This window comes from Buteo buteo, chromosome 27 (assembly GCF_964188355.1).
Source record: "Buteo buteo chromosome 27, bButBut1.hap1.1, whole genome shotgun sequence".
NCBI classification, from domain to species: Eukaryota; Metazoa; Chordata; class Aves; order Accipitriformes; family Accipitridae; genus Buteo; species Buteo buteo.
The window spans coordinates 4,181,911-4,195,443 of NC_134197.1; positions in this window are offsets into that span (position 1 = coordinate 4,181,911).

Here is a 13,533-nt window from a genome sequence, read left to right on the forward strand (position 1 = left end):
TTTCTGCCTCCCAGCTTGTCTGAATTTGCTCTTTTTGCGCTACTATACCCTCCTGTTGCAACACCCTGCTATGTCTAGCATCTTAGGTTTGAGCGGCAGCCCCGAACACTATGTTCTGCTGTCTTGCTGTGAACAAATTCATGTTTTTTCTCCATACAATAACCTTTATTAAGACTATGAATGAAGGCTATTGATGAGGGGGATTATTTGCAAGAGGTGGCCCAGATCGCACCTTCTATCCTTGACTTGAAAAATCCCAAATCTGTGTTTGCAGATCCTTTTCGAGTAGTGTTGGATATCTTCTATCATTCCAGGTATACTTGAGAAGTATATTTGCAAGTTTCCAGGTCTGACACACAGATAATTCTTCTATCTGCAGATCATTGTACACTTTTTCTGTCTTCTAGTCTTTTTCCCAGGTAGGCCACTTCTTGATATCTGAGACCTGTTGTTTTAATCAGTACTACAGCAATTTTTCAATGAGCGGCTTTGGGCAAGGTACACAGTACTGTGGAAGAAAAGAGGGGACTGAAGCTGTGTTGCAGTAGCATCTTATTTACCTTTCAAAACCTTGCTAAGAAAGAAGGTAGAAATGCTGTAATATCTAAGCACATTTGATAAGCAATTATGTGCAACCCATTGTTTTTACCCCAGGGAAAGGAGGAGAGGGAGTAGGAATTGCATGGTACTTGCTTTGTATGGTTTTGGTCCCTGTCTTCCCTGCTAGACTTCTGGAGTGTATGGAAGTGTCCTGGAGTACCATGCCAGGATAAGGTGGGCTTTTTCCTAAGAGAAGTCCTTGCTGTGCAGTTTTGGTGCCCTTGAGAAAAGATTTAGCCCTTAATGTGCATCCCTTTTGGAAGCAGAGGGATGCTACTCTTTTCCCCTGTCTGTTTTACCATTAGTGAAAACACATCTGTACTAACCATTAGCCATTTCAGAACTTATCTCTGTGTGTAGAGAGACTTGTGGAATATCCCTGTTCCCTTTTGTAGGGAATTGCATGAGTCAGCTGGTGTTGAGAACATATCTATGTTTTCCTCATTGCCATCCCACACCCTTTTCTGCTCTAATAAATTCATGGCAGGTGGGTTCAGACATGTGAGCTCCAGCTTCAGTGGCTATTCCTGAGCCACTGACACAGAGGAAGAGGATTGAGGCACTTGGATAACCTCCCCAGAAAGTGAGCCCTTTGCTTGCTGAGACACCATGCCTGGTATGCAGTTTGTTTAGAGCTGATTCAACCATCCCATCTCCTTATCCTCTGCATCATCCAGTTCATGTATGGTCTTCCTTTACTTGGCCAGGCTCTGCTTAGCCTCCTGTTCCTGTACCAGAAATGCTTTGATTTAACAAGAGAAATCTTCGCACTGGAAAAAACTGACCTGGAACATGTCTGATATCTGTGCATAATGACATCAAGGTGAAGAGTACAGTCATGACTCTAAAGAATGGTAGTTAATAGGTGCTTTTTAAATTGCATGTTCATGTCTGTGCACATATTAGAGACTGCATTTGAGGGCAGGAAGTGGCTGCAAAGAAGGGAGAGAAGAATCCTTTGTAGAGAATGATGCACACTTTTGGGTGACTGTCTCAAAAGGTGCATGCAAGCCTACAATGGGCTCTGTGTCTAGGGATGCTGTCAGTATAAATTGAACATGTGCTTCCTGCAGTATGTGTTTTGGAGAGGCAAAGTGCCCCTGGTGTGCACAAGGTGCGATTGTGTGATCATAAACTATCTCAAGTTGGAAGGGACCCATAAGGATCATCGAGTCCAACTCCCAAGTGACAAAACAGTGAGCTGGAGCAGGGAATACATACAGCTTCCTCAAGTTGCCTCTTCTAAGTTTACAGTTTGTTCTGCATCTTTTCCAGTTGCTCCTGCATGGTGCTAGTTGGTTTTGTAGCCATCTTTTGTGGAAGGCTGGCTCCTTGAGAGGCCTCTTGTTCTTGTGCAGAACTTTCAGTCTCCACATGGTGTTTCTGTTTGGAGTCTAGCTCCATTTCCAGTTCCTTAATTTGAAAAGGAGCAGAAGGATAACTTATGTGCAATTATGAGGTTCAGAAAAAGAAATAGGAAGATAGTATCTACCCCAGGAATTTGAAGCTACTCATGCTCTAGAGTTTTGTTGCAGTTGATAAATAAATGGCAACTCATGCCGCTGATGACAGTACACCTTGCGGATTCTCCCTCGTGGGTGTAGATCAGCTGCTCATACCAGTGGCTTGTTACTGCTATACTCAAGCACCATAAAGATTCTGATTGATGAGTTCTGCACAGGGTGCAAAGTGCTGAAGTTCTCTTGCGCTCCAGTGGCTTGAGAGTGTCCTACATGCATCTTTTCTGCCTAGTCTGGATTTCCTTAAATTAGAGCATTCCCTTTGGGACATGTTGGTTGTTAAATGAAGATGTTCCTTTTCAGGTATTTGTGCTGCATGTGGAAACTCAGGTGCAAGAAAAAGTTTCACAGCTGCTCTGCTGGAATGATCTTTCTAATATATTTGTTCATGATGTTCTTACCCTGGAGTTTCATGATGATGCTTTTTTTCTCCTTTCAGGGCTAACTGCTCAGCCAATTCCATCTTGACTTACAGGTCTTTTATTGCAGTTTAATAGTTCTTCTTAATCTTTTCCAGGTGCACGTAATGATCCTGCTCCTGACACAGATCTTTTGCCACACAGGAAGCCTGTGAGGAAGGTATGAAACAGATTGACAGCTATTCATACAGATCATTGAAAGCTAGGATATGTAGACCTGATATCTGTATGTTACCTTCTGAGAAATTTTGCCATATCTTTAATTTTTCTGTGTATCATAGGTTGCCTTTCTAAAGACCAGATCCACAGTTCACTGAAATCAATGGAAGTAATCCCAGTTGACTTGGACAACTCTAGATTGGATCATAAACCAGGTGGTGGTATGCTTGCGTAGTACCACTGGACTAATCAAAGGTATTATCCCCACCTATTATTAAGTCAATAGCTTTAGTTCTAATGACACTTCAGGCTTTTATTTCTACCCTTCAGTGGAAAGAGGGTGGCTAAGAGCATACTGTAGATGGAAAGTGAAGATACTCTCTGAACATGCAGTAGCTGAAAGCACAAAGGTGGCAGAAGGCTCAGCCTCACCCTGGGAGGAAATGCTGTGCATTAAATCCACAGCTAGCTATGATATTTCTGAAGTGCCAGTTGTCAGCACAGTGCCAAAGGAGCAATCTGCTCGGTGCTGGCAACTTTTCTCCCCTCTGTGCCAATTACGAATGCCATTGACTAGCTAGAGAGGGAAGCCGGCCTACTCTTTGTTGGAGGCCTGATAGGTGTGATGAGTGGAGTTGTGTAATAAGTGAAAGAAAGGACAAATTGAGAGGAAATGGAGGAATTCCTCAGGGTGCCATCTGTGATGCAGATTACCAGGGAGGCAGAGAGGAAGTGGATTTCTTTTGTGGATTAATTTTGCCAGGTTGCAATCAGTGAGCTAACATGCATTCTGCTTTTCAGGATCATAAAAGCAATGCAAGTGCTAACATGTATTATTATCACTGTGCTTTAAAATCAGCACTGGAGAGAAATAATGGAATATACACCTTAAGGTTTCCAGCTACCAGTGTAAAGGGCAGAAAGGTGGGGAGGTGACTTAGATCAGCCACAGCTTTCTTTGCTCTCTCATCAGCTGCTCAGTACTCACTGATGATTTCCTCATGCTTATTAGTAGTGTGTTGAAGGTCAGACTCCAGCTTTCATTTAATAGTAAGCAGACTGATTCTAGAGGGCAGAAAGAAGTCTTAGAGACCCCAAATGTCTTACCTGCTCTGCTTTTCCATTTGGCTCTCAAAGAGATGATTTGTGCATCACAGTTTTCTGTAGTTTGTTTTTTCTCTATAAAATTGTGCACTGTTAAGCCAAGTGGGATTCATCCCACTGGATCTGCATTATGGAACACTAGGACCTGTGTTATTTACTTCATGTTTAAATGAGAGCTAAAGTGATGATACACCTCTGAGGCAGAAGTAGATCCTGTTGTTCATGAAGGCCTTGAGTCTGAGTCTGTTTTCCTGAATTTCTCTGTGTATGGATTTGAGTTTATATACCAATATTATTTATTTCAAAGTTATGCTGCAGTAGCAGCAGCTGGCTTTAGACCCAACTGAAACTGTATTTGATTGCATTCTCAACAAACATAGTCTCTGCTCCACAGTTTACAATATGTATGTGTCTCTCTATCTCATGGAAAATATGAGCCCCACAGCTCATTTAGTGCTTACTGTTTACTGATATGAATCATTGGAGGACTGCTGTTGCTGCTGTAAAAATAATAAACAAACAAAAAACCATTCTAAGGAAGGAGAACTACAAAGGCTTTAATAGAAAAACTGCATTCTAGCAACACAAGCTGCTCTTCGGCAAAACAACATCATGTTAATGTGCCATTGTGCTCCAGAATGCTGCACAAGTTGTGTGCTGTGTAGGTTTTGTATAACAAATAAGTTTAAAACCCCAAATTTGGTATGGAGATAGCAGTTCACCTGCTAAAAATGTATCCTTTTATTATCAGTCAATTGGAAGTGAATGTATTGGTTGCATTTTTTAACCTATTTGAATAAAAGCCACATTTACGACTCAGTTTTTATAACTGATGTCCCATAATTGCAACTGAGAAATGCTTCTTTTATTATCAGTCCTTTCCAGAAGTTGTACTTTTCTCCTTGGAAATGTTAGCATGTGTGGTCTTTATGGAAAAGAACTGCAGACTGTAATGGTGAATGTTAAAGTAGCTTCTTAAATCTATGCACAGAATGAAATGGTAGGTATGTTATTTCATACTGCAATCTGTAACACAAGGATGCTTAAAATTTCACTAAAATGGATCTCACTGTGGGCTACAGTCTATGGAAGAAAAGCGAGCACCATGGAAACAACTAGTAAAACTATAGTTTCAATGGAGGCAGAATTTTACACTGTCCCTTTTAAGGTGGGTTTTTCAAAAGTGTTCAGCACTGTCTTAACTCTTCCACCAAATTTGCTAGAAGTCTTCATAGGCCTTGCTAGGAGCAAAGCTGGGCCAAGATTGTGCTTTTTTAAAAATCCTGCTATCAGTGTAATATCTCTAAAGGCTGAGCTCTTCATGTTCTTTAGAGTTATCAGACCTATCTTACAGACCACTGTTATTTATCCATTATTGGCCTAATCCTGCACTTCTTACCCAGAGTTAAGATTTAATGTTAAACCACTTACATGTAAACTCTCCGGCAAGATAGCTGTTGCATAAATAGTTCTACTTTCTCTGTACATGGACATGGAGTTCATTGTGCCTTCTCCATCACCTCTGCCTGCTCCTAGAGTTTGTGAGAGTGCTCACTGCCCTCCAGGCCAGTCTGCACTTCTTCCAGCTCTCTCTGTAGTGGGCTGAGGCAGCGTGTACCGCTCCTGCAGCTCTTCCTCATGCTGGCAAGCATCCTCATCTATTTAGATCCGAAGTTGAAAGATTAAAGTAAATAACAAAGGGAGAGGAAGCTGAAAGATGTAGGAGGTCTCTCTGCAAAGCTGTTCTTTAAGGTGATGCCAAATTTAAAAATAATTAAAAAAAAACAACGCCCCCCCCCCCAAACCCATCACTGGATCCCAGTATCATGTATGTCTGCCTTGTATCATTGTAGCCACACTGACTTTAAGAGAATTACTTCTGACTGAGACTGATGTAACAGAAGACAAGTTAGGTTTGAGTGTGTATATGTATATATACATGTGTATAGAGGGAAAAAATCTTTGTTGTTACTCTTTAAGTTACTAAAATTGAATTTTTGGCAGCAGTTGTATCACTCTATTCCAACAAAGAGACTAGCCTTTTACTAATTTACTTAAGTTTTATTTTAGAAATTAAGAGCCAGAGGAAGCTCCTTAGTTTTAAGTCTCTGTTAGTTTCTAGTCCATTTCTGTTCAAAAAGCAATTACGACTTCTCTTAAAAGCAGAACTTTTTTGTTTTAATTACATATGAATAGTTCTTTGGGTTTCTAGTTGGACAAAAGCTGATAGTAATGCTTGTCTTGTATAAGGTTTGTTGGAACTACTGCAGATTGAAATTGATATGAGTGGGAGAACCAGGGCTTTTGAATATAAATTCACAATTTGTTCAAGATGTCTGCCCAAACAAGAGTACATAATCTACTGCTTTGTTGCTTAAGCTATAAAATAGAACTGGTATGCTTTCCTATCCAGGGATCTGCTTCCACCCTCTCCAGTTTACCTTGACATGCTGTTGCAGTTTATCCAGTGTCCTGACAAGCTCACTGTTGTTCCTGTTGGCAGGATCCAGTTGCATTTCCATGCTGGTTAGGTCAGTGTCCATCGTCTTAAGCCTGAGAGCTTCAGCACTCCCCTTTGCTTTAGTCTCCAGACTCGCCTGCAGAGACTCAATTGCATGCTGGTGATTATTTCTGCAGAGTCCAGTGAAGCATATGGTACAGCATTCTGTTGTGTTGAGTCTGATCCAGCCTTTATATGAAATTATTGCCCACCAAATAATAAAAATACAGTAACTTTTCAAACCTGTTTAAAACTGATATACCAGGATTTTGCACCAAGCCATTCATGAATACATTCTTTTAAAACATAGGGCTAGGAGAGCTTTCAAAAGGTCATCTTAAAAATCTACTGCCTGAAATCTGGATCACTTCCTGCCAAACCAGTCCCACTAGACAACGTGTGACCAGACTGCACTTAACTTCCAATGATGGAGACTCTACAACCTCCAGACAATCTGGTCCAAGCAGTAATTCCCCTTAATGATTATAAAACTTTCCTAGTGTCTGCAGCCTTTGCCTGTGGCTTAATGTTATATCATCGCTATACCTGGTTGGTTCAAGTTCTTCCTTCTCATGTTTTCCTGTCAATGTCAGCTTTAACCTGAGCCACTTTGAACTGCATGCAAATCAGTTTACTTTCTTCAGCCTGCAAGGAAGAGGGCAACAGATGGATGAATAAATGCCCTTTGTGGGGTTATACATACAAAATCCATTTGATGGAATGTGGGCAGCAGGCACCAGGCTGGCATGCAACTCACACATGTGTAGCATTTTTAACCTCCAGGGAAGACTCTGCTTCCTCCAGTGCCACCTGCAGTTCATCTTTCTCAATCTCCAGTCTCTACCTTTTGCAGCTCATGAATGCTCTTCCCTCCCTCCCCCAGCTGATTGATTAGATCCTTAATTTCCTCTAGGGAAGAAAACGGATATTTCATATGATAGGTTTATTTCAGGACTCTGAACTTTACCAAGTGCACCAGACAGATTCTTTGAATGGAAATGGCATGAAATGGTTCCAGTCACTTTATATCAGCTGCCCTTTTCTTTTGTTGCTAAATATTATCCTGGATTTCTGAATGAACCCTGCTAGCTGCATGTGTTCATGGAAGTGGAAGAATGAAGTCCATTAAATCAAGAGAAATTTTTTCCCGGTTTTTATCCAGCCTTCCCCTCTCCCACTTTTAGATGGTTGCTCTTACAAAATGAAAACAGGAGACCACATCATCTCTCTACAGCAGAATGGGGCTCTCTGCCAGCTGATGTAGGCCAGCACAAAGGGTTGGGGGAGATAGCCTAGAAAATACTGGGTCTGTGCCAGGGAGGCCATCACTGTTTTCTGTTGGCCGCAAGGGCAGCAGATTGTAGCATCTTCTAAATATTTACAGTGTCATCTTCCAGCCTCCTGTAAGAGATCAATTTTTGCAATTTACAGAAGTGGTTTTTTTAAAAAAAAAAAAAAAAAGGGAGCCAAGGCATCTGGTCTCCCTGTAGAGCTAGTGGGGGAGAAGTGATGCCAAGAGAGAGACTCTGAGCAGGAGTTTAACTGACTTGCTCTGAACTGATTCCTGGAGATGCCTAATCCTCCCCACTGAGGTTAAAGGGCACATTATCCTCCCAGGGTAAAGTTGGCCATTGTTAATAGTCCCCTAAGTGAAGTGCTCAGAATTAGAGAGAATGGTGGTAGCCAGAGCTGGGACTGCAGCCTGTGTCTTATCTAAGCCTAATGCCATAACCAGTCCATTATTCCCTTAGGTAGAGCTCTGTTGATGATACCTGGCCCAGCCTGTAGTGATGACCTCCTAGTATAACAGTGAGTACAACCAAGCTATTGTGATCACACCTTGAGGGTTCAGAAAGGACCTCGATTCTGAATGTTGTCCCCAGAGTCGGTTCCCTGGAAGCAGTACACTGGTGCTAGTTACAATCTTGGGTGATCCAACAGGGGTGGTGTGTGTGTGAGTGCAGACTCTGTCCCAAGAGCAGAATCTAACCTGCAACTTCAGGTGCATCAAAGAGTGAAAGCACTGCTAGAAATAAGAAAAGTGGAACTGGTGCTGGAAGACACTATAAGAGATCATTCACTAGGAATCAAGGGGCTTATGATTTGCAGAGTTTTTTAATGTCAAACCAGTACTTATCCTGAAGGGCCTTGTTCTCCTTCTTCATAGATTCCAGGTGCTCCAAGGATTCTTCATAGGCACTTTTAAGCTCAAAATTTTCAGTTGTGTACATTCCTTCTGGGAACTATCCACTTCCACCTGCAGTAATTTGCATTTTTTGTTGCCATTCTGCTAGCATCTTATCAAAGGCTCTCTGCTTCTTGTCCAGGGCAGCACAAGCAGCACTGGCCTAGAAAGATAAAGCCAAGCATTCACCGGACACAAGTTTTCTTTACACTTCGCTTCTCTGCATGTCCTGCCAGCTAGTCACAGTTAAATTGGCAGCCACTCTAATGACTGGCAGAGTTTCTCTTGGTCACTGTGAATGGATGATTAAAATGTTTACGATGCTTTCTTTCCTCACCATTAGGAATTTAACAAGATCACCCAGTTCCCATCAGTGTGATAGTCTTCCTTGCTCCTGCGGTTATAATGATGCTGCTGTGGAGCAAATGTTTTCCACTTCAGATATTCCTTGTGCAGATGTGCTGTTAGTAATTGCCTGGGTTGATGAGTGTGACTCTTTCTATTTCAAAGATGATTTGGTTACAAACAAGATGTTATTCAAGACTATTTTAGACTATGTCTAACTGCTTGTCATGAAGGGAAAGAATAAAGGTAAATTTTTCTTTCCTAGGAGCTTTTAATCACAAATATTCTACATATCCTTATGATCCACACATGTGTTCAGATACCATGGTGACAAGCACACCACAGGAACCATAGAATAAAGAACTGCTTCATTAAAGGAAGTGATGGTGAAACAGATTTTTTCAGCCCAGTAACGTAATGCTGTATGTGGGATTTTCAGCTCTTGAGACCTGTTCTAAAGCTGACTGCAGTCACTGGCAGATACCCAAGGACTTCAGTGGATTTGGAGCAGCCTTTGTGCCTATTTTAAGTAACATTTTTATTCAAATGTCCCACAGTTGCACTACTATTCATGCTCTTACACTAACACTAGCAAGAGTAGAAATACTAATTTAATGAAGGAACATTCGTTGCTAGTGTTTAAACTACATGTTGTTTAGATCTGCTTTGAGTATGGTAGTTAATAACCAGTGGTCAACCCACTGGTACTGCAACACTGAAAAGTTCAAAGCAGTATATCATTATCCTTAAAAAGAAGATGAATACCTTGCCTTGCAGTAAAGGGCTTTTGCTTTAGCTGTACTCTTGTTTCTGGAAGTCAGCTAATGAGCTTATGAGAAGCATGCTGTGTGCTCCTAGGAATTAGCTGCGGCTCTCATCTGGGTTTTCTCTTGATGTGATAAATCTTAGCCTTGCTTCTCATGGCCATACGGATTACTTGACATTTAATAGAGAGATCTTAAAATCTTAAGAAATAAGGGACTAGTCCAAAGCCCACCTGAGTTAACAGAATGACTCGAGGGCTTCTGGTACCAGGTCTTAATCTTGCTGGTCAGGCTTGTGCTGGATGCACTCTTGAATGGCTGGATTTCTTGCCTTCTCAAGGTCAACAGTGAGGTCTTTGTTCTGAAGCCTCTGCTTAGTTTTCTCTGTGTTGGCAACCCAGGCTTGGACTGATTCAGCTGTTACCTCTGCTTCTTGGAGCTTCATAGCCAACTTTGTCCTGAGGGAAGGAGGGCAGAAATATCCTGGTTCATGGAATGAGGAATGGTAGGAGTCAGCAGCACTCTTCTCCTAGAGCACCATCACTGTTTTCACTAGTGAAAAGGTGAAATCCTGGCAGCAGTCTCAGAAAAGGGACTGTAAAACCGTTAGTAGGATGTGGCTGGTTCTTCCCCTCCACTGGTAGATATGGCATATTGGGCTGCAGCTCAGATCTTTATTGCTGGATTCTTACCTGGTGACAGACACTTCAACCTTCCATTCAGGTAGCATATTGTCTAAGAGCAAAGTAGCCTTGCTCCCTTGTGAGTATCTCTGGGTCTAAGTACAAAGTCATGCAGAGATGTAGTAGCTTATTCCATTTATCTCAACTTGTTCAGGTGCAGAGTGAAACCCTCCGGATGCCTTAACTTTTGTTGCTATTATGTGAAAGCACCTTTATGTTAGCTCTGTTAGAGAGACTGCTGCAAAGATTGGCTCAACTTCTAGCCTGTAATACCAGATTCTAAGGGGTTTAATCTGGTTTGGTGCTTGCTTTATTCTTAGGAAATGCTAGTGGCTTTTGTAGGGCTGCTGGAAGAGTAAAGTCCTTGTTGGAATAAAGAAAGGCTATCCAAATTCAAGCTTTTATCAGAAAGGATCAGTGTTGGTTTTCTGTTGTCAGTGTACAAGTGTTGGTTCTCAATAGTCTCTGTTTATTATTGCAAGTATTATTTTCTTTCTCTTGGCTGGAGCCCTTTGCTTTCTCTCTGTCTTAACAAATTGAGTCCTAGTAGATCACATCTATAAGCTGTGACTCAGCAGCCAAACTAAATAATGAGACTGCCATAAGTCCCATCCCAGACTCCCTGAAAGCCGAGTGCTCACTTGGTTTCTTCCAGCTCTTTCAGTGGCATCAGTCCTGCATTTAGTCCTCCAGATTGTGACTTCCGTATTGAATCTAGAGACGAGGCACTGCAGTTCAGCTTTGCTCTCCTCCTCTTCCTCCAACTAGTCTTTCATCAGGTCCAAATCATGCTTGGTGTTGGCCAGGCTCACTACAGCAGCAGTGCAAGACATAGCACAGCCATTACTATGCATCTGTCCTATTGGAAGTATGAATGCACTGATCTCACTCCCCAGAGCTGGAGTGCTCCACTTGAACAACTCAGTTCTGGACCAGCTAGAAACATCTCAGGCTTCAAAATATCTTTCTGGTCAGGTGCCAAGTTTCTGTTCTCTGTACCTGTTCTTTGCTGTACTGCAGTGAATTGAATTGAGCTCATACAACTGAAAACAGACTTGGCTTGTTGTCATCGCTGTTTTCTCTCAGTCTTTCAAAAGAATTATGACAGCAAATCCATTTGGTGATTATTCTGGACACAAAGAGAGTTCTTGCCAGACTTTTGATATACAGGTGCAGCACTAGAATTACTTTTTGGAGGTAAGCAGAAATTTCCAAGACAGATGTGTCAGAGTGCTGAAATACTGGTATATTTTGAGCCAAACTTGTGTGATCTAGGCAAATAAACTGATGTATGATCCATTGAATGGACAGTGGACTGAGAATCAAAGGTGTGTGTTCTGCTCTTTGCTGCTGACTCGTGGGAGATTCTGCATCTTATTTTCATATCCATACAAGGCTCGTGTCCCCCACACCACCTCCAAGATCAGCTGGTAACAAGCCCAGAGATTAATTTGGATGAGAAAGTTTTCCTTTGTGAGAGCTAACACAAAAGATTTGTTACTCTGAAGTGGACAGTGTGCAAAAGAGCAGGCACTGCATGTCCCATGACAGCAGCAACCTCTATAGGCAGTTGGTGTTCCCCAGTACCTTTGACTCTTCATTCAGGTGCTTCTTGAAGTCATCTTCTTGCGAGGTGAGAGAAATCTTCATGTGGACAGTCTGGTTAAGCCTGCTCCGAGCTTCATTGTGCTCCCGACTCAGCTGGCTGTTTTCAGCTGTGGGAAAACTGCATAGAGAAGTAGGAAAGGAACTAATTCAACCTGACTGGAGAGAGAGAGAAGTGAAGGCTAGAAGAATTGGGCAGATTTGCTAGAGGAGACAGGGCAGGGCTGCCAGAGCTGGATGAAATGTAGGGGAAGATGAGGATCAGAGGGAGGTGACATTGCACAAAGCTGTCAAGGAATTTACCTTGGACCCTGATGGCATTAAATTCAGCCTGGCTCTTCTCCACCTCAGCCAACTGGGCATTGGCTTCAGGCAGGTTATCTTCCTACTTGTGAACGTGAGCATCTGAGTTCAGCTGTAAGAGGGAGGTCAGTCATATGATGCTGAGTAAGGCTTGAAGGGCTAAAATAGCCTCCCTCTCTTGCAAATTCGGTTTATTCCTGTTGGTTGTAATTACAATGGGATGACCGTAATAGCCAGGGGGAGTGCAGAGTGTCCTGATCTTTAGCGAGGGGGATGCCCGCTCCATCAGCCAGGACGGGCAGTGTTCAGCACCACCTGCAAACAGCTGCTCTCTGGTATCAGTGAGCTCCCAGTGCAGAGGGCTGAATTCTGCCTTGTACTGCACCCTTGGCTGCATTGGTGGTTTGTTGAGGCCCTGGATTGAGCAGCTTGGATTTCTGCAGAGATTCCATGCTTGCACTGAGGTCATCCATCTCTGCTTTCATGACCTGTTTGTCCATCTCCAGCTTCACTTTCACTCTGGGGCTTCTGCACGAGCTCTGCCATCTCAGCCATGGCAACTGGGTGCTTCCTGAGCAGGGTAGAGCCCATGGCCTGGATCTGCAGTGCTGCCTTCTCTAGGTCAAGGAGCAGCTTCAGCAGCCCAGCTTCCTGGGAGAAGGGGCCGAGAAGGTGTCAGCTGGGATCTGGCAGCCCTGGAGTCTCGATAAGGCCCTCAGGGATGCTTTATAAGAAAGGCTTCTGGAAGCCTTTTATTTAGCTTTGATAGTCTTTGTATTTGGGACAAATCCCATCTTTGGTATTAATCCATTAGAAGGTCGGTGGCTGGTATCTTCCAGAAAGATTAACCATCTCTAGGCCTCCTTGCTGAAGCTCAGAGTAATTCTCTGGACTGAAGGCTATGTATTTTCCTTGCAAAACAATAGAAAATACACATAACAGTTCTGCCTCCTCTTTTGACTGTGTGCTTCTGAATTAGCAACTTTCTAATGAATCTCTGATCACCTTCCACTCCAATGCAACAGGAAGAGCAAAGCTCACAGTGAACTTCATGGAACCTTGGTGCTCTACCCCTTCCAAGGTCTGCAGTGTGAGGGGAAGGTTGGGTAAGGTCTGCAGGATCTGGCCTGCTTACGAGCTCAGAGAAGCTGCTGAAGAAGCTACTCCTTTGGAAAGTCCAACTGACGTTTCTCATTCTCTGAGGTAAGAGACAAGATGCTCAGATGCTGGGAAGGTGTCTGACCTGAGCTGTTGTTGCAACACCAGCTTCTTCCAGGCAATCTTCCTTGTTTCTCCACCTAGTGGGAAAGAGGGGAAGAAATTCTTATTTCATGCCAAAGAGCCTA